The 18,528-nt window shown below is 37.3% G+C and overlaps 2 long non-coding RNA genes across 5 annotated transcripts in view; one reads left to right on the top strand and one right to left on the bottom strand.

The window, feature by feature from the left end:
* LOC138716815 (uncharacterized) overlaps positions 1 to 17,698 on the bottom strand; it is a 60,603-nt gene extending 42,905 nt beyond the window's left edge. For all 4 annotated transcript variants that reach the window (XR_011336747.1, XR_011336738.1, XR_011336745.1 and 1 more), the window contains exon 1: positions 17,604 to 17,698. This is a non-coding gene — a long non-coding RNA (uncharacterized lncRNA). The remainder of the gene's footprint in view (positions 1 to 17,603) is intronic.
* The window catches only part of LOC138716836 (uncharacterized), a 43,958-nt gene continuing 29,119 nt past the window's right edge, over positions 3,690 to 18,528 (top strand). Inside the window, exon 1 of the long non-coding RNA XR_011336752.1 lies at positions 3,690 to 3,779. This is a non-coding gene — a long non-coding RNA (uncharacterized lncRNA). The remainder of the gene's footprint in view (positions 3,780 to 18,528) is intronic.

The following is an 18,528-nucleotide window of genomic DNA, read 5'->3' as shown; positions in this document are numbered from 1 at the left end:
TGTGTGTGTATGCTAGCAAGTATACCTTGAACATAGGCTATGATATAGCATTTATGCCTACTCCTATATTAATTCATGGCATAAATTTTTTTAGACAAAACATGTCTTTATCAGCAGTTGTTTTCAATTTCAGCAATACATATCTTGCAAATATTTCCATTCTCACATCTCTCAGTCACCTACATAGTGGTCACTTGTGAAAAGCCTTTTTTTCATCACCTCAGATCAGGGCAGCAGTCTGTGACCTTTGGAACAAGCCTCAAAGAATATTCAGGGATTTTTGAGTGAGGTGCATTGTCAGAAAACTGGAGTGGAGGTGGGGTTATGGCTGGCAGGAGGTGGCTAGGAGACCCTAGAAGATATAGGCTTCCTCAACCTACTACCACCATAAATCAAAGCTGGTTAATCCTTTATACTGCTTTCATGAAGTGCCTTCATCATCCTCCTATCACTAAACTCCCTTTGTGCATACACAGGCTGCAGGTGTAACATTCAGAATGACAGGATTTAGTGCTTGACTTTGTTAACGAGTTGAAATCAGTGATATTGTATCTATTACTTCTTTGTGGTTTTTTTTTCCTTTTGTGGCTTTTTTCTTTTGAGGAGCTGTTGGCGATTGGTCTTGGGAACCTCCAGGCTGGAGGAGATTTTCAGGTTGGAGGCCAAATAAAGCCGTCATATAATCTGCAGCCTCATGATTTAAGAATACATACTGGTTTATGGTGCATAAAAGTTGTTTGGAAAGCCAATTCAGTCCCTTGAAAGGAATATTTCTCCACCTCTGCATTACGTTACACAGATTAGATGCTGACAGTAGCTTCCAAACAGCAGCTCAGGACACGATATCTGACCTTGTCATTTATGCAGGTCATTTATACAGCTCTCTAAGCTTGACCTGGACCATTTAAAATCACCTTAAGTATGACCACATGAACAGATGACATCCCTTTGAACTCCATTGCAGGCATACCCTAAAGCATATAAACAGACTGTTACGTGGTCCTTTTCAGGCCCTGATCATAAAATGTGCTAGGTAATAACAGTACTTTAATATATGATAATCAAGAGCAAAGTTTGTGTGGGGAAATAGTTATGTTTGGATCTTGGAAATGTATCAGAATTGGGACTGCAATTTCCTCTTTATAATGAGCCTTTCTCTGGTCTTCAATATTTAAGTTAAAAATTGTTGCATATTTCACTTTGAACTCATATAAAAGTCCTCTTTATGATTTCACATAAAAAATTCACAGAAAAATATCAAGCATTAGAAAAGAAAGGTAAACAACAATCTATTAATTTTGTTTTCTTTTCTTCATCTGTCTATACTATTTCTAACCAGCTCAGCAAAACTTTTATATTTTTATGAACTGCATTCTAACATTGACAGAAATAAAGCAGTATCATAAGAAACTGTGAAAATGGAAACTGTAGTGGTACGGGCTGGACCTGGCTCTCAGAAGAGGAGTTAGATTACTGCTATGGTATCAGTTGGAAAGGACCATTAAATGCCATCCAGTCCAACCTCTCCACAACGAGCAAGGATATCTTCAAGTCAATCAGATTGCTGAGAGCCGTGTCCAGCCTGACACTGAACATTTCTGGGGATGGAGAATCTACCACCTCTATGGGCAACCTGTTCCTGTGTTTCACGATGCTCATTGTAAAAAATTTCTTCCTTATATCTAGTCTAAATCTGCTCTCTTTAAAACTATTGTCCTTGTTCTGTTGCAACTGGCCCTGATAAAATTTTGTCCACAACTTTCTCGTAAGCCTCCTTTAAGTATTGGAAGGACAAAATAAAGTTTCTTCTCCTGGCTGAACAACCCCAACTCTCTCAACCTCTTCATAGGAGATGTGTTCCAGCCTGCTGATCATCTTTGTGGCCTCCAACTTTGGCTGCAATTGGCCTGTGGGTATCTGCACCTGATATGGGATCCTATGGAGCCAGACAGGTGCTCATGAGTGATTTCAAATTACTTTGGTGGTACTGTGGCACATTCACCTTGGGTTTTACTTTGAGTCCTCCAGAATAAGTTGGAGTGGCATCAGACTGTGCTGCCAGAGAGTGGGGCTAGAAGCAGCATGAGAAGTAGGGAACAATAAAAGACCTTTAAAAATCCTTTGGAAGCCACCTCTTGATCAACACATAGCAGGACACTTGGATCTGGAATCTGAAAAAAGAATTCTTAACAAATTTTTTGGAATAAAATTTATATCATCAATTTGATTCTTGGCATAATTTACTAAGAGTGATAAGAATTTACTCTTCTTCATATTGCTAAGAGTTTGATTTCTCTGAAATTGTCAGATGAAAGAATAGTTCCTACAATGGGATTTAAAAGTATGGCTTACTGTTCTCCAGTCCAAATGTTTATGCAACCATCTGCATACAAGAACTGCCTATTCCAGCTGCCTCTGGCTCAAAAGGTCTCTCTGTTTCTACCACAAGTACATGGCAATAGTACACATAAGCTAGCTGTTCTTGAATGAGCACTGGATCAGGCTAGAATTAGCTGGCTCACTGGATAACACTAACATTGACATTAACTAGTATCTCATAACACCTGTTCTCTCATTCCCGCTTTGTCCAAGCTAGCGGAATCTGCAGAAAATACAAACCGGTATATGAAATTCCTATGGTTTAGCAGTGTAGTAAAGGTTTTGCAAGATCTGGCCAAGACTTCATACACAGCTGTTGCTATTTTAACTAGAGGAAGAGCACAGCTGAAAAATTCGCTTACAAGTTTCTCACTTATATTTCTTCTTGGCTATACACATTTGCAGTCAGAAGAAGGAAAAACACCTAAACTTAAGGGGACAGAAGAGATTATTCAAGTTGTTTAATTATTTGCCCACTGGTTTGAGTGTGACTTCTTCATACAGCATATATATATATGACTGCTTTCTGCAGAGCACCACATCCAAAGAATTTAATTAATCTTTTAGTCATGAGGTACTAGAAAAGTTTGTCTTTGGCAACTTTTAAGCAGGCCTAAAATTACCTGTGATGAATTTGGATGTAAGAAGCAAACAGATGTTTTGCCTCTGAACAATGAATTCTAGAGACAGACCCATGCTGTGAATACCAAACTGGGTTTGGTAGGTTAATGAAGGAAGGTCTGCCATTTCCACTGAACTCATTGAAAACTGTGTGTAGACTTCCTTTCTACAGATTACTAGATTTTTGATCGAAAATGTACTGTAGAGGCCTATTTTCTCCATACAAATGCTTCATCTCCTCAATGTGATTCCCATCACAGGGACTGACGTATTTTGCTGTTATAATCTCTATATGCAGATCCGCTCTAATGCACTGGACTGCTGCTGTTTCATTGTGGATTTCTCCTACAGTCAGTGGAACCAGAGTCCAAATGAGAACCCTAGATACATAGCTTAGGCACCAACTTTCACCACATTTTTCAGCTGCTTGTATGCAGTTTAGAGCAAACCGCCATTTAAAAACCTGATAATAGTCCTTAATCAATTTAATTAATTGAAAATGCTGGAAAAGCATTTAGACATGAAAATGATAAAACATGATTGGAGCATAGTAAAATTATTGTTCTTACAGAAATTACTTTGGCTTCTTTAAGTGCTTGAAATGTTTGAAACTGCAGTTTGACTGAGTCATCACCAATGAATCATTGTTTCGCTAGGGGATTTCCTCTGAATTGTCCCACTCCAAGCAATCAAGAAAAGGACTTCCTATTCCTTCTATATTATAAAAAAGAATCAAGCCAAAAGAGAAGAATTAAATGAGGCATAATCACTACAACATTGTAAGTCTTCCTGGTTCTTGAATTTCAGTATCAGTTTTATTAACTACAATAATTTCATTTATAGATTTGTTTTTTTGTATAAGAATAAAAGTATTTCAGTTAGTGTCATAGTTTTACAGGTCTTTTTAACCACCTCAGAAGCTGTCCGTTTATATAAGCTAATAATTGTTCTCCCCTTAAGCAGAAACACTGCTCTCTGAGGTGTGCTGCTAATCGATCCTGCTAAAGACATGAATATTTCCACTAAATGCCAATCTAGAAGAAGCAATTAGATCAGCAGTGGTAAAGGTGGTAGTCTGCTGCCAGGCAGAAGCAAGACAAGAAATTAGGGTGCTGATGTTAAAAAACAATTAGGAATAACCAATATAGACAGCAGGAACTGTGGCAAACAGAGGCAAGATGAATGTTGTGGCTGATGCACAGTATAAGGAAAAGTAAGGTCAGTGATTTGCAGATAAAAGGAAAGAGAAGAACAAAGGACAATTTGCATAGAATAAACCACCTAGAGTCCAAAAATCTCTAAAAAACCCTTATGCATCACTAAAATGGAAGAATGTAGTGTTTTCAACCACCTTTATTATTATTGTGGGCTTCAGATTATATGGGGAAGGTCTGTAGTTTCTTATGCTTATATAATATTTAAAATAACATAGCTGCTGATGCTCTGCAATGTAATGCAGTGTAGCTTGGAAACATGTAATTTTTCTCTGTTGCAGAATAACGTGTCCATTGAGAATTAGAATTGTTTTTCCTATGCGTGTGACTCCTGAACAATATGGCAAGTTGAATGTTAGATTCTGGAAGTTTTCAAAAAAATATATTCAGTTCTGATTCTGTAAGTCCTGGCAGCTAGCAATGTGATGGAGTTTTATAGCGCTGTTTATGCTGAATGCACTGTGCCCCAGCATGATCCTAATGTAATGAATGGGACTATGTGCACTATAAAGTAATATCTAATAGGAAAATCAAATGTTACATATGTATAATCAAAATACATTAACTTACAATAGAGCATCTAGTAGTTGGCTTTTGGGTTTGTTGTTAGAGTTGTTTGGTTTTTTTCTCAAGGGAAGTGACAGATTTGTTCTTGTTTGCAAAGCTGATTTAGAATAAGAGGTCAGTTCATGCTGAATTTCCTAGCAATACAAAGCTAGAAGGGTTTTAAACGACCAAAGGCCCAGGGTTAGCAAAAATGATGGGTTCCAGGGAAGCTAGTGTGCTGGCAGGAGTCCATGTGTTACCTAACAGATGAACAATCCATAGCAGGGATGCCCAGCAGAGTAGAGCTGTTTGGAAAAAATGTTGCATTACAAAAGCAAATTGGAAAATGGTTAGTAAACTGTAATTTGCTGACTTATGCTAAATGTAGTGCTCTCACAAAACAACCAATATTATCACAGTGTTTGTGCAACCTGGGGTTGTTTATTTTCCTACAATTTTAGCATAAAAGTTTTCGTTTTCGTTTCTTACCTTTTACTATGCAAATACAAAGATGTTCTCACTCTGTCTGACAAAATCAATCTTTAAAAATGCAAAGGTTTGCCTCTTCTTTACAACTTTACTTTTTATTATTTTTTAATATGAAAAGAGTGGGAATAAATGCACAGCCAAGTAACAGTCCATTTCCTGATACGTTCATAGATTCCAGTTAACAAAGTATCTTGAACCTGATTTTCACTTTGCGTGAAGATCACAAAGTATCTATCAAAAGTCTTTTAAAGGCTACCTCTACTTTATCAAGGACATGCAAAAGCCTTTAGCAAAACAGCAAAACAAGAAACAATAGCTAACACCAGCTCTTCTGCTGCTGAAACTTGTTTTAAATTAGCAACTACTTATATTCCCTGTGATTTGTAATATGGCAGGTACTAGTAGTACATGTGACAAGACCTTTATTTCTTGACTTTCAGGAAGGGATTGCAGGCTGATTATCTAAATGCCATAACGAACAACTGCAATTATTCAGATATATTCTAGCTTCTGCAATCTGGACATCCATCACAAGTTTTTCCTATAGAGTCTAGAGCCTAATGAGACCCTCCATGAAACTTGGATGGCCATTCCTTAACCAAGTGTCAATTTTCCTCTATCCTGCTCCAAGTGCTCCTGCAGCAACAGGAAAATTTTTTGTATGTAACTCAGTTCTGGCTATGTCAAAGCAAACTATGATGTTCAGGAAAATTGCTGGTTCAAATCAGCAACCAGGCAGATGTAATAACACTAGTAAGTATCATTGGAGGCTAATACCACAGGGGATATTCAGGGAGGCCTCTGATTGCTACTGTGTTCACTTCACTTCTAAGTCTGTTACAGCTGGTATGTGTAACTTAAAGCAATTAAATTAAGACTTGACTGATAAAACTAGAAATATAATGAAAATAAATAGAAGTTTTTTTATATTTTTAAACATGTTTCAGTCTAAGTATGTCCTTTATCTTCTGTTTCTGTATTAAACTTTCTAATATTGCACTTTTTAAGGAGTTTTTCTATTTTCCAGTGTTCAAATCCTCTGACTATAGGCAGGCAGCCTTCAAATCAGGCAAGGTTTGGTCTTCTTTTTAATGTGAGCTTGTTAATTATGCTACAGAAACAGGTTTTCACTAAGAGTATATTCCAACCTAGTAGCAGGGTAATCAGGTAATCAAATGAAAAAGTTACATCATTTGTCCAACTTAATTTCAAACGACAGAAACAGAGCTTCCCAAATTATACTGCAGCCATCCCACAGTTCAGACCAGTTGCTGATACAGTGATAAACAAATTGCAGCCATGCTGCAGCACCCCTAAGTGTGAACTAGGACCTCTGGGAGAGACATTGCCTCATATTCTATTTAGATAAACCTTCTGTAATCAAAAGCAACATCTTCACGTGTTTGGGTCAGAATAAATGAGATCATTTCAACCACACTTAGCCTGGATCAGATATTCGAGCTAACTTCTAGTCAACAAACACAAGATTACATTCTTAGCTGTTGTAAACAGAATTCAATGAAGCTACATCAGTTTATATCAGGTGGAGATTTAGCCTAAGCTTTTATTTTCTCTTAAATCAAAGTTTGACCAAAGACAAACTGAAAACCTGGTCACATAGGCTTGGAGCTTGTTGACATTCTTTGTTGGTCTTGTCTATTGTGACAACTATATTACCTAAATACGAGACAGAACAAAATGCCTCCGTGTTTATTGACAGTACTTGTCAGCAGTGTAGCTGCACAGATACAAGACTAGTGAGCCTGTTTGTCTATAGGCAAAACAATGTGTATATTGCATTAAAACCTATACAGAGAAATAAAAGGGAAGTGAACATGACGTGCAATCCCATGACACAGTAGATGAGCTTTAAAAGACTAATGATAAAGAAATTATGCTTGTTTTCTTTGGAGAACAAAAGGTTATCAGTTTTGCAAATGGTATTAAATAGAAGTTATTCAGTGAAGATAATCATTTGTTTATAGAAGAGAGTCTTCTTAAAACCTCAAAGGAAAAAAATACTTGGAAAGAGAGGACATTTCATTGCGACCAACATATTGCTTATTAAAAGCCAGAATGAAACATACAAAGTCCCTCTAAAAATCACTGAAACCATTTACTAAAGCACACTGATATGCAGACTTACTCTCTGGCTGATACCAGCAAGAGATTATTGTCAGTTCACATCACCATCATTAAGACAGGCCAGCTGAGCAGCCTAGAACAGCAACCAGGAGTATGGTAACATATTTTGGAGCAAAGTGGTTTGGTAACCACATTTTTCAGAGCATTTTTATCTATCTTCACAGTTCAGCTTTCGTGTCATTTTGGATTTTTTATTTGGTTTCTTTCAACTGTTTTGAATACACACATGCACAGGCTCGTGTGCATGCATGCATGTGTATCAGGATTTTTAAGAAACTTTAGAAACTCTGTTAATTGGAGAAAGTAGCAGCATATGCTATGCCATGAAAACCTGAATTGGCATTTGTTACTGTTATTTAGGAAGCAGTTTTGAAAACAAAATTATCTTCAGAACAAGAGTGAGAACTAGTGATATTAAAATCCTCACTCAGGTTAATTCAGTTCCAGTAGGGAGAAGCTCATATGTCACTTTCAGTCCCTTTAACTGCAAAAATAGCCATTCCTTGTATAAATCATAATTCAGTAGCTTTGAATGAACTACAGACAAAAGACAAAAGCTTTGTCTTGTGAAATTCATTCACTCAACATGAATGTTGTTTCATTAGTGCACCATTAAATTTCTGTTGAAAGGTTTAAGAGACTCATACATGGGTCTTATTTTTTCCCTAAGAGATTCAAAGTATCTCATGATTCAATGTCCCCTGTCTTATCAGATGATTACTACCATCCTTCTTTACAACCTCTCCTTCCAGGAGCAGTTCTCCAGGGCAACACAGGTTCTGCATCATGTAATGCTTTGAAATTCCTATGCTGAATTTCTCTCTTGACCCCAATTCCTCTTGTGATAAGCTAAACAATTTACCACAATCACGTAAACCAAGCATCTTTCTCCTAAATTCTCCTCAAAGTGCATGCACTGCAAAGCAAGATTGGTCTCCACTAGCTCCACTGCCAGATCTCAGGATAACAGGTGGTCTTTATTGCAGCAGAAGACTTCACTGATTTCTTCCTTATAACAGCTGAGGCAACTGTCCTTGGGCAAGGACATGACCCTGCTGGCTGCTCTGTCTGCCCTGGGGATAGGCTGTGGCTCAAGTACTCACGTGCAGCTCAAGAGCAAGTGAGACATTTAAGATACAGTCACTATGTCTCACAGATTAACATCAGTGGCCAGAACTGGTGTGTGGTATGAAGCCAAAGGATGCTTTTGTAGCAGGAATTTGAGAAAGCAGGAGCCCCACAGAAGCCCCTGACTATTCCCCAGACATGTTTTGAGGACCTCAGGCAGCCTCTGAACCGATGACTTTTCTTACACGAGTTGTGCATGTAGCCTGTGTTTCAGCTGCCTCTTCTGTAACAGAGATCAACAGATTTCTGCAGTTATGCCAAATGAAGAATGGCTGGCATACCTACTAGATTTAACACAATCCAATTTTCTGTCCCCAGCAAAGCAGTACATTGCATCTTCTCACAGCCTTCAGCTGGCATTAGGCAATATCGCCTCTATTTGTAGTATTGCCTAGGAATTCCCTGTAGACCAGAAATAGCACAACAACGCTAGCTGCTTATCAAATGAAAAGTGGTGAGATTGGAAAGTCGACCTCTTTTATAGAGAACAGCAGATTGTGGTCTGCAAGCAGAGATCCATGTGTCACCAGCACTCATCACATAGGTATATAACCCCTAACCACAAGCCCTATCAGAAGGAGTTAAAAGAAGAATCTAAGGACAGACTGCTGCAGCTGCTTGCCCCCCCGCAATGTTGGCTGTCATAGACAGGACCAAGTGGTCACATGCAGCAGATCATGGAAAGAATGTGTGATGCCTGGGACATAGAAGTGTCACTTCATGTGACTCCCTCACAGATGGTGTTTGACAGTGGTTAACAGAGCTGTCTCCCTAACTGACCCCTGAGCACAAAGATGTTCTCAGCCGATGCTATACTCAATCTGGTTTTCAGAGTGTATCTTTTGAACATCTAAGGTGGTTGGTTGATGCTAAACAGCAGATCTGCAGGCTGTGTTGAGGTCTGCTACAGGGACTCCCGAGCTACTGCTGAGTTCATTAAGTTAGTGCAGGGAATATTTCAGCCTTGAAATGCAGCATGATCATGTTAGCAAGGTCTTGCACCCAAGTATATCAATCTGAGCAGACTACCATGGTCATAAAATCATGGAAAATAAGACCAGAATGCACCTTAAGAGATCATCCAGCTCATCTCTCTGCCCAAAGTCAGCATCAGTTTTGTCCAAATAATTACTGATATTTTTCTAGTCATTTCCTAAAAGTATTCAGTGACAGACATCCCATAACTTCCCTGAGCAATCTACTACACCATTAATCTATTCCTGATATCCTAAAAATTGCTTCAGCTTATTATTTCTTGTTCTAGACATGATAGGCTTGGCAATATTTATTTTCCAGCTTATTCCTTGATATTCTTTAGCAGGTTTCTAATAAATTTGAAAATTACTGTCTCCCACTAGCTTTCTCAGGTAAAGCACCACCAGGTGCTTCAACTTCTCCCTCTATGTCAGACTCTTTTCGTCAATAATCTGGTCATTGTTGGCACTTTCTTCACACTGTTCCTGGTTCCAAAGAGAGCTCTATACAGACATACCTTTAAGTGTTCTCTTAGGAAACATATTATGGATTTATTTACTCTGGTTTTAAGCAAGATAAGCAGAGGGGAGCTGGTGAGCACTTGTCAAAAGTTTCCACCTGGAGTATATAAAACTTATGATGTACTGTCACTGAGTTGTCTGCAATTTTGTTGAATTTAAATGACCTGTGCAGGAGAATGACGGCTGCCACAAGGGATACAGCTGAGACTAGCCATCTGAGCACTTACGCAGATTCTCAGTAACATTTCATCATGAATAGCCTGCACTATCACATCTGCTCTCCTCCTAGACCACCAGTTTTAAGGTTCATTTGACTACAACCATAGAAGTGTCTGTCCTATTGATGCTAGGTCCATTCAATGATACTGAACACTTACACAACTCTGCAGACTCTTTTGGTGAATAGATGCTTATTTGGTTGGGTTTTTTTAATAATTTTCATCAGCCATGTTCACAACTATTTTGAGGTTACCTTTTGATGACTGGAAATAATCCTGTTTCTCTAAGTCTGAGGAAAAGGAACAACTACGTGAGTAAGAGATTCTTTGTTCTGAAAACATCTCATGCACCATTAAGTCAGAAGTGTTATTATGTGTTTTATAATCCTGAGCTGGCCAAGACAACTCAGATATGGATTATTCATAGCAAATCCCCAATTCAAAAGAATGGCAAATTATTTTTTTTAAGAAAAAAAGGCACTTCTTAGCTTCGTTCTTATTTGACCAATGTACACATTCAGGACATATCCCAAGAAGGCAGGCAGCTTGGACTGAGCCCCATACACTCAGGAAGAAAGGAAGCCTCAGGGAAATGCCTACTTCTGCGTCTCACATTCATGCATGTGAGAATCACACTAAGTTTACTGCCTAAAAGATAAATCTAACTGAGCATGGGAGTGGATGTTATATTTAACTACAAATGAATTTGCTTCATTAGAAACATTATTTAGATGAATGGATCAGAATTGTGTTATGTGTCAAGGTCAAATTCCTACATTTACCTGGAGCAATAACTATAATTTATGTAACAGCAATACCACAATGTAGACTTAACGAAAAACTTCATGCTATCCTAAGTGTAGCCTTAAACACATGTATGACATTCAGCTCTGAGAATAACACTTCTTGTCCCTAGAAAAAAATTCTTCAGATTCCATTCTCATCTCAGCTTATCTGCTTTCCATTGAAGGCATATCCAAACGCTTTTGCCACATCGTTATTTATGTTATAGTTAAAGCCCCTTAATAATTTCTTAAAGGGAGTGTTCTTCTTCAGTTCAGTATGTACTCAGATGAATTCTCTCAAAATGAATTGTTGGACATTGTTACACAATCACCTAAATATTCATAATTTATTCTCACTTTTGATACTTGTTTCATTTCTTATGATATTTGATGTCATATTAATTTCTTATGATATATTATAAATTGATATATCTTCATCATTGTCCTCTGAAAGCATATGAAAAATTTCTGACAAAATCTCTTGCTTGAACAGCATCTTTACAACACTTTTGCTTTTCAGAAAATAAATTCACTTCAAATAAGTATACTGTTAAAGGTGAAAGCTTTACCTCTTATCCTGCTTTTTTTCTGAAATATTAACCTGTGAAATCATCTGATTTCAAATAGAGGTATGAGTAATCTGTATTCAAGTGTGTGTGTGTGTGTATGTCAGGCCCTGCAGATGTTTTAGTCAGAGACACATACATAGGAGCAAAAGAATTTTATTTTCTTCATGCCTTTGGATAATGTAGTAATCAACACCACCAGGAAATGGACTTGTGATAAAAAAATAATTTTTACTGGGGAAAGAGTAAGTATAGATAGGTGAAAACTGTGCAATAATAAGGAAGGCTAGAGAGAAAATAGCCTCCGGTAAGAGTCATCCAGAGAGGAGCACATGAGTCCAGACATGTTGTATGTCTGCAGGCACACAGCTTCTCAGCCCACACTGACTTTGTACCTAAACCAAGCTGTAAGAAGTGATCTGCTGTCTAGAGACCACCCTGAGTGGTATGCTAGCTCTGCACACAATAAATACAGTTCTGTGATCAGCTTAAATGTTGCAGTTCTTGAATAGTGGTTAACTCAGTAGTGCTCCTGGATTATTTTGAAAAGGAAAATAAAAATTAAATTATTTAGCATGTCAGTGGTTCATAAGCTGTGATCTGGAACCTTGATGGTTTGTGAGAGAGCCTGTGGAACACTGTTAACCAGCAACATTCACAAATGGATTGATTAGAAGTGTGACAGTAGATGTACAGAGTGGTGTGTGAGAAATAACGAGAGGTGATCCAACAATTGGAAATTATTGTCATAAGAATACAAAAAGCTTCTTCCAAAAATCTTTTTCATCTGTAGCAAGCACATAAAACAAGAAATGGAATAGCCTTCCAAAATTTCCCCAAAGATTAGAAGCGTTTGTTTTGCTGTAACAGAAGCGTGGGAACAAACATTTGTTTTCTTTTTATTTCTAGAGCTACTCTAATGCTTGGGAGGGAATAGAATAAAACAAAACCCATGTGAGAGATCTGCAGTTGGTTTTGTTTCTGGGCGGACATGAGTTCAAATTATGGTAGTTTGGATTTGAACAGAACAAATTATCATCTCTGTTTGAACAGATCTCACTTCTCTTACACCAGAATGCATCTTCTACATGTACATGATTGAGATGTGTAAACCATATTACAGAAAAATAAGCAGGCAGAAAATCTACTAGGCACATATTTTACAGCTAAAATGAAAATCTGCAGAAGTAAAAATAATCTCATATTTTGAACAAAAAGGTAAAGGATTTAAAAGAGGTAAAGTATTTAACTAGCCTCCAGATTTTTTAAAAAATTGTATAAGGCAAAGAAAGGGAGGTAAATGTTAAAAGTTAATAATTGCCCTGCTGGTGTCAAAGATCTACCTTGCCTGCCACTCTCACCATGGTCACTGAGGTTATGCCTCTAACAGTGAATAAAAGAAGCCAAGGCATGTGGTTTTGGCCTTGTAGACAAATGACATAGCACAACTTCTGTCAGAACAGCTGAAATCTCTGGACTCAGGTCTCTGCTCTGGCTCCATTTAGTTTCCTAGAATAACCGTAGTCTAAGAGATTGTTAAGGAAAGAATATAGGAAATGGATCAAGTCAAATGATCTTTTTTCTGATATAGAATCCCAGACTCTGCAGTTCATCACCCTTGGGACTTCGTGAGCCAGAATTTAATAATGAACTCTTCGCCATGTCTTTTTCAGCTTTGTTGTGTGAAAATGTGCTTCCTTTTATTGGTTTCAAGTCTGGTACCTAATAAATACATTGGTTGCCTTCTTAATTCTTATGCTATAAAAGAAACTGAATAATTCTTTTTTACTTGTTTTTCTGAAGTTCTTTATTTTTACAGGCTTCATTGTTTTGCCTCAATCATCTTTTCCAGTCATATCTATTTAATCTCTGCTTGTATAGAAATTGTTCTGTAACACAGTTTATCTTTGTCACCCTTCTCTGTGCTCTCTAGTTCTATTACAGTCTTTTAGAAACAGGTTACCCGGAACCACGTTTAATTGTTCAGATATGGGTGTACAATGGATTTACATATCCATTTGATTTTTTGAATTCCTCATTCCTTCTGCAATAAGTCTTCCTTTAATTGCCACTTATTTCTTGTAGAAGATACAGGAACCAAACATTTCACTGAAGTTTTCAGGGACTTTAAGGTTGCTATCAAGAGCAGTAATAGCTAATTTAGAGTCTATCACTGTGAATGAACAGTGAAGGTTATTTTTTCTGAGTGCATGACTTTCCATCTATTGATATTGATTTCATCTGTCATTTCATTGCTCAATATCATGAGACTTTTCTGTCACTCCTCACATCCAGCTGATGCTTTCACTATCCTGATTAATTCTGTATCATTACACAAAAAAATCACCTCTCATCTCACCATCTTTCCATAGCATTTATGAATCCAGATCCTTGTAGTGCTGACAGTTCCTTGCTGTGAAAAATTATCATTCACACAACTTTTTGTTCCCTATCTTTCACCAAATAATCTGGAAGATTTACCCTTTTACTCCATGGCAATTCAGTTTCACTACTTTTGTAAAAATTTAAGCTCATAACTTTGAATCAACATTATCCAAATAATCCTTGACTCTTTCAGAGAATTGTCATAGTTTTGCAAAGGTCGGCTTTTTTCTACAACAGTTGTGTTGATTCTTGCCCAATATATCATCTTTACTCTTTTGTCTACTAATTATTTTTTATTATACCGTCTAGCAATTTTCCTGATACACACGCCAGACTTACTGATCTGTTGGAGCAAGGAAGAGCCTTTTTAACAGCTAATTGTCCATTTGCCACTTCCCATTATTTTGGTATCAAATTGCTAAGTATTAGTCCCTTCTGTTATCACTTCGCACTGATACAATCTTCAAGTTTCTTACCTGTAAAGAAACTCCGCTGTATAGGTAGCTCCTAAGTCTTTCCTATAATAACTACTAATATATATTTTTAAAAAATTGTAATACTTCATCTATGGGCTACTACTAGGTTATTTGTTTACTAGTCCTATTCACCAATGAGCTCTATCTTTATCATCTAAATGTTTTTAAATTCTCTTCTTGTTACATATGTTTTGATGAGTAGGACATGTTCTCCAAGATTCTAAGGTGGTGTAAAAACATAAGAATTTTACCCTTTTATCTAGCTATTCCTTACAACTAGTTTTCTAAGCTTAATTAAATTTTAGTCTTTAATCATAAATATTACATGGATGTGATGAGATATTTTTGGTATGTCTTTTCTTCACCCTTATTGTGAGTTTTTTCACATAAGGATGTAAAATTTGAGTATCCTCTGCCCATTGCTGCATGGTGGCTCTTGGGTAACTGCAATCTTTAATCAGATACTGTGTGTTAAGTCCTGAGATATAAATACAGAAATATCCTTATTTTGAAGTTCTTTTGACTAAGAATTGTAGTGCGCAGTCAGTTACAATGGAGTTTAGAGTAAGTTAAATGTATCAAATGTGACTTTGAGTTGGTTATTAATAAACTAGACACACCAACTGAGCTCTGCTTTTGATGTCAGTGTTATTTATTGGAACTTGGTTTCTCCTTTCTTTAGTTCTCTGTCTCTTAAATTGGAACAATAGCACATATTAGGATTGCATTGGTGTTAAGGAGACAAAAATACTATAAATTTTGAGAAGTAATTGGGAGATGCAATAGTAACAGAATTCATGGAAGCACTCAAGATAAAAAGATTGAAACTTTCAAAAAAATCTGGTTTGTGCATATGGTGTTGTACTGAATATCGTACAATTTTCAGCATTAATGTTTATAGGTTGTACCTCTACGTCCCTGCTAATCTTCAGTATTTCAGTAACATGCAAGTTGTGCTAGGCTTTATTTTAACATTGTGTGAATACTTATTCTTATGGAAAAATAAACATACTAAGAATGGAAACAAAGGCAAAAATATACACAAGGTACATTTCATGCTTTGTTCATTCTGGTTTGTTCCATATCATGAATTTATGATGTACCCTTGCCTGAACCACTATAAAGGATTTTTTAATTGGTTGAATTTTGTAGCAATATTAGCAAAAGTTTGTACTGAGAAGCAATTTGAAGGAGGGGGGCACTGCAGGTCACATCAGGAGAGTAATTTCAGGTGAAGTGATTTGCTTAGTAGACAGTGCAAATGGAAGACAGAAAAATTAATGAAGAGAAAACTCGATATGCAATCACTGGTGCAGCAACAGGGATAAAAACGACTGAGCAGAAGAAAAGAATGGTCACATAGGAAAGGGATGAGCACTGTGGAGACCTCAAGGCAAGGCATTGATTAGATGCACCACTGAAGCATAAGCCACTGGGAGAAATAAAACTGAATTGAGTGAAATGGATGAGCCAGACAGACCACAATGATCTTTCCAGTGAGGTGAATTGGGGTAAAGCGGAAAGATCTCAGCACCTGCCTCACTAGTGAACAGGGCTGAGAAGCCCAAGGTGACAAAGCAGTGGTTCATTGTAAGAGGCAGAAAGTTGCAACTGTGAGGCTTAGTGCTTGCAGAAGCAACCTATACTCAGATGACCAACATAGTTATGAAGTAAACAGTATTATACTCTAGATGATTTGATAAAATGTGAAACATTATTGTCATGCAAAATCTATTATTGTATGTTAGCAATGTCATAACCCGGTGGCTTGAAGCATCTGAATCAGGAGACTAAATTAAAAACAAAACTCTTTTGTTACAAAAGAGTGTAATTTAACAATTAAAAAAAATGCGTTGTACTTCTATATAGAACCATAGAATCATAGAATAACCAGGTTGGAAGAGACCCACCGGATCATCGAGTCCAACTATTCCTATCAAACACTAAACCATTCCCCTTAGCACCTCGTCCACCCGTGCCTTAAACACCTCCAGGGAAGGTGACTCAACCACCTCCCTGGACAGCCTGTTCCAGTGCCCAAGGACCCTTTCTGTGAAAAACTTTTTCCTAATGTCCAGCCTAAATCTCCCTTGGCAGAGCTTGAGGCCATTCCCTCTTGTCCTGTCCCCTGTCACTTGGGAGAAGAGGCCAGCACCCTCCTCTCTACAACCTCCTTTCAGGTAGTTATAGAGAGCAATGAGGTCTCCCCTCAGCCTCCTCTTCTCCAGGCTAAACAACCCCAGCTCTTTCAACCGCCAAAAAAAAGAACAAAAAAGAACAGCCAAAGGTAGTTTTTAGATGGTTCATCATTTCAATATCCTATTGCACAGGACTGGAGATAGTTTCACAGTATACCTGGATTATGTTCCAACATCTACAAATTCTTTTGTCTTATTTTAAGAAGATAGCATAAAGTTTCTCCTAAGTCACAATTTTTATCAGTCATTAAGATTAAAGTACGTGTTTTATGGGCATCAGGAAACAAATCAACATATAAGGAAAACAGATGCTCCTGAATTGTTCTTAGCATTATTTAATAGTCTGAAAATAGTACACTTCTGTTGGTAATAAAAATCAAGTACTATGTAAAATTTATTTGAATTCTTTAATCATTCTCAGAAATTGACTTAATATTTAGTTACAAGAAGTCTTGAATAATTTTTTGTTATATGTTTTCTCTATCCTACCTTCTGAAGAAATATACCAGAGACGTTAATCTCACCTCGTTTCACACAGCTACAATGTCAACAATTTCATCTGACCTATTTGTATAACTCCCTATTACTTTAAGTAAGATACACGGGCATTTTGAGAATGCATCTCATTCCAACAAACTATAGTAATGCCTGTAGCTGGAAAAAAAGGGACACCATGAGTAATAGGACTATAAAAAGTAGGATGGACAGATCTTCATGTGACAAGAAGAGTTACAAGAAGGAGTAAATCCAGGCAAGAAAATCCACATTGAAGATCTTGAGAAGCTGATGGACAGGAGCTGAAGCCACAGATGCCAAAAACGGAAAACTGCCAATAAAGCTTCATGTCAGGCAGCAGTGAAAGAAAGGAAATGAGCGTATCAAAATGCTCAAGGAAAAACAAGAAATAAAAAAAATGGGCAAGTGCCCCTTTGCTGAAACCAGAGAGAGTGAGCATACCTTCTTTTTTACTTCTTGTGGGGAAATGATTTGCATTCTTCTGTTAGGTTTATTGGGAAGGAGAAAGAACAGAGGGTGGAGCACCTCTGCCCCATCAGCACTGCCCGGTGAAATATGTGAACTCACAGGCACGGGGCAGAGTAGCAACTCTGATGTTATGCAACTTCCTTTCCAGTAATGCTGCTACCTCTAGTCTGTAACCCAAGGGTCACTTTAATAACAGCTTCATCTGTCTGATTTGCTCTATATCTACTTATAGTCAATGGGAGTAACTTTTTTTTCCTTTGGCTTTCTCTGTGGTCAACTACATTACTTCTATAATAACAGTCTTTATCAAGGTCTTGATTTTGATCCAGATTTTCTGTCACAGTCACGCAGTTCTTGGCTTATGTGGGTTTATTTCACATCCTTAACATTAATTAAATGCAGAGGAGTGGTTTTTTTCACATTAATTTTCTTTTCTGAGATTTGTTCCTCCATTTTTTTACTCTGTAATTGCAGCAGGATTAACTGCATTGTTAGTGTTAGGGTTCTGAATACAGATAAGAGGGCTTTTCTTTTTCTCTTTCCTGACTACATTTCTATTACTGCAATCACAAGTATTGTTAACAACATTAAAGCCCACAGCAGATGTGAACCAGGCTATAGTGAGAGAATATTTTGATTCCCCAAAAATGTTCTGTGCTGAAACATAACATTCTTGCTTACCAGCTATTATAGGGCAAACTAGCACGCACTTTTGAAAGTTAATTTCTGATTTTCTAGATGCCTGCTGCCAACTTATTTTCATCCTACTTCAATATAGTAAGCAATGAGACAAGATTTTGCAAAAATTACTACTGGGCTCATTATTGTTGCACTAGTAGTTCGGGAAAACAAAATACCAAAACTCAGCTGATGATGACATAGTTGTACAACAAAACCT

The sequence above is a fragment of the Phaenicophaeus curvirostris genome, chromosome 1, assembly GCF_032191515.1.
Source record: "Phaenicophaeus curvirostris isolate KB17595 chromosome 1, BPBGC_Pcur_1.0, whole genome shotgun sequence".
Lineage (NCBI taxonomy): Eukaryota > Metazoa > Chordata > Aves > Cuculiformes > Cuculidae > Phaenicophaeus > Phaenicophaeus curvirostris.
Note: the sequence above shows the minus strand (reverse complement) of the source record. Positions and strands in the feature narration are given on the sequence as shown.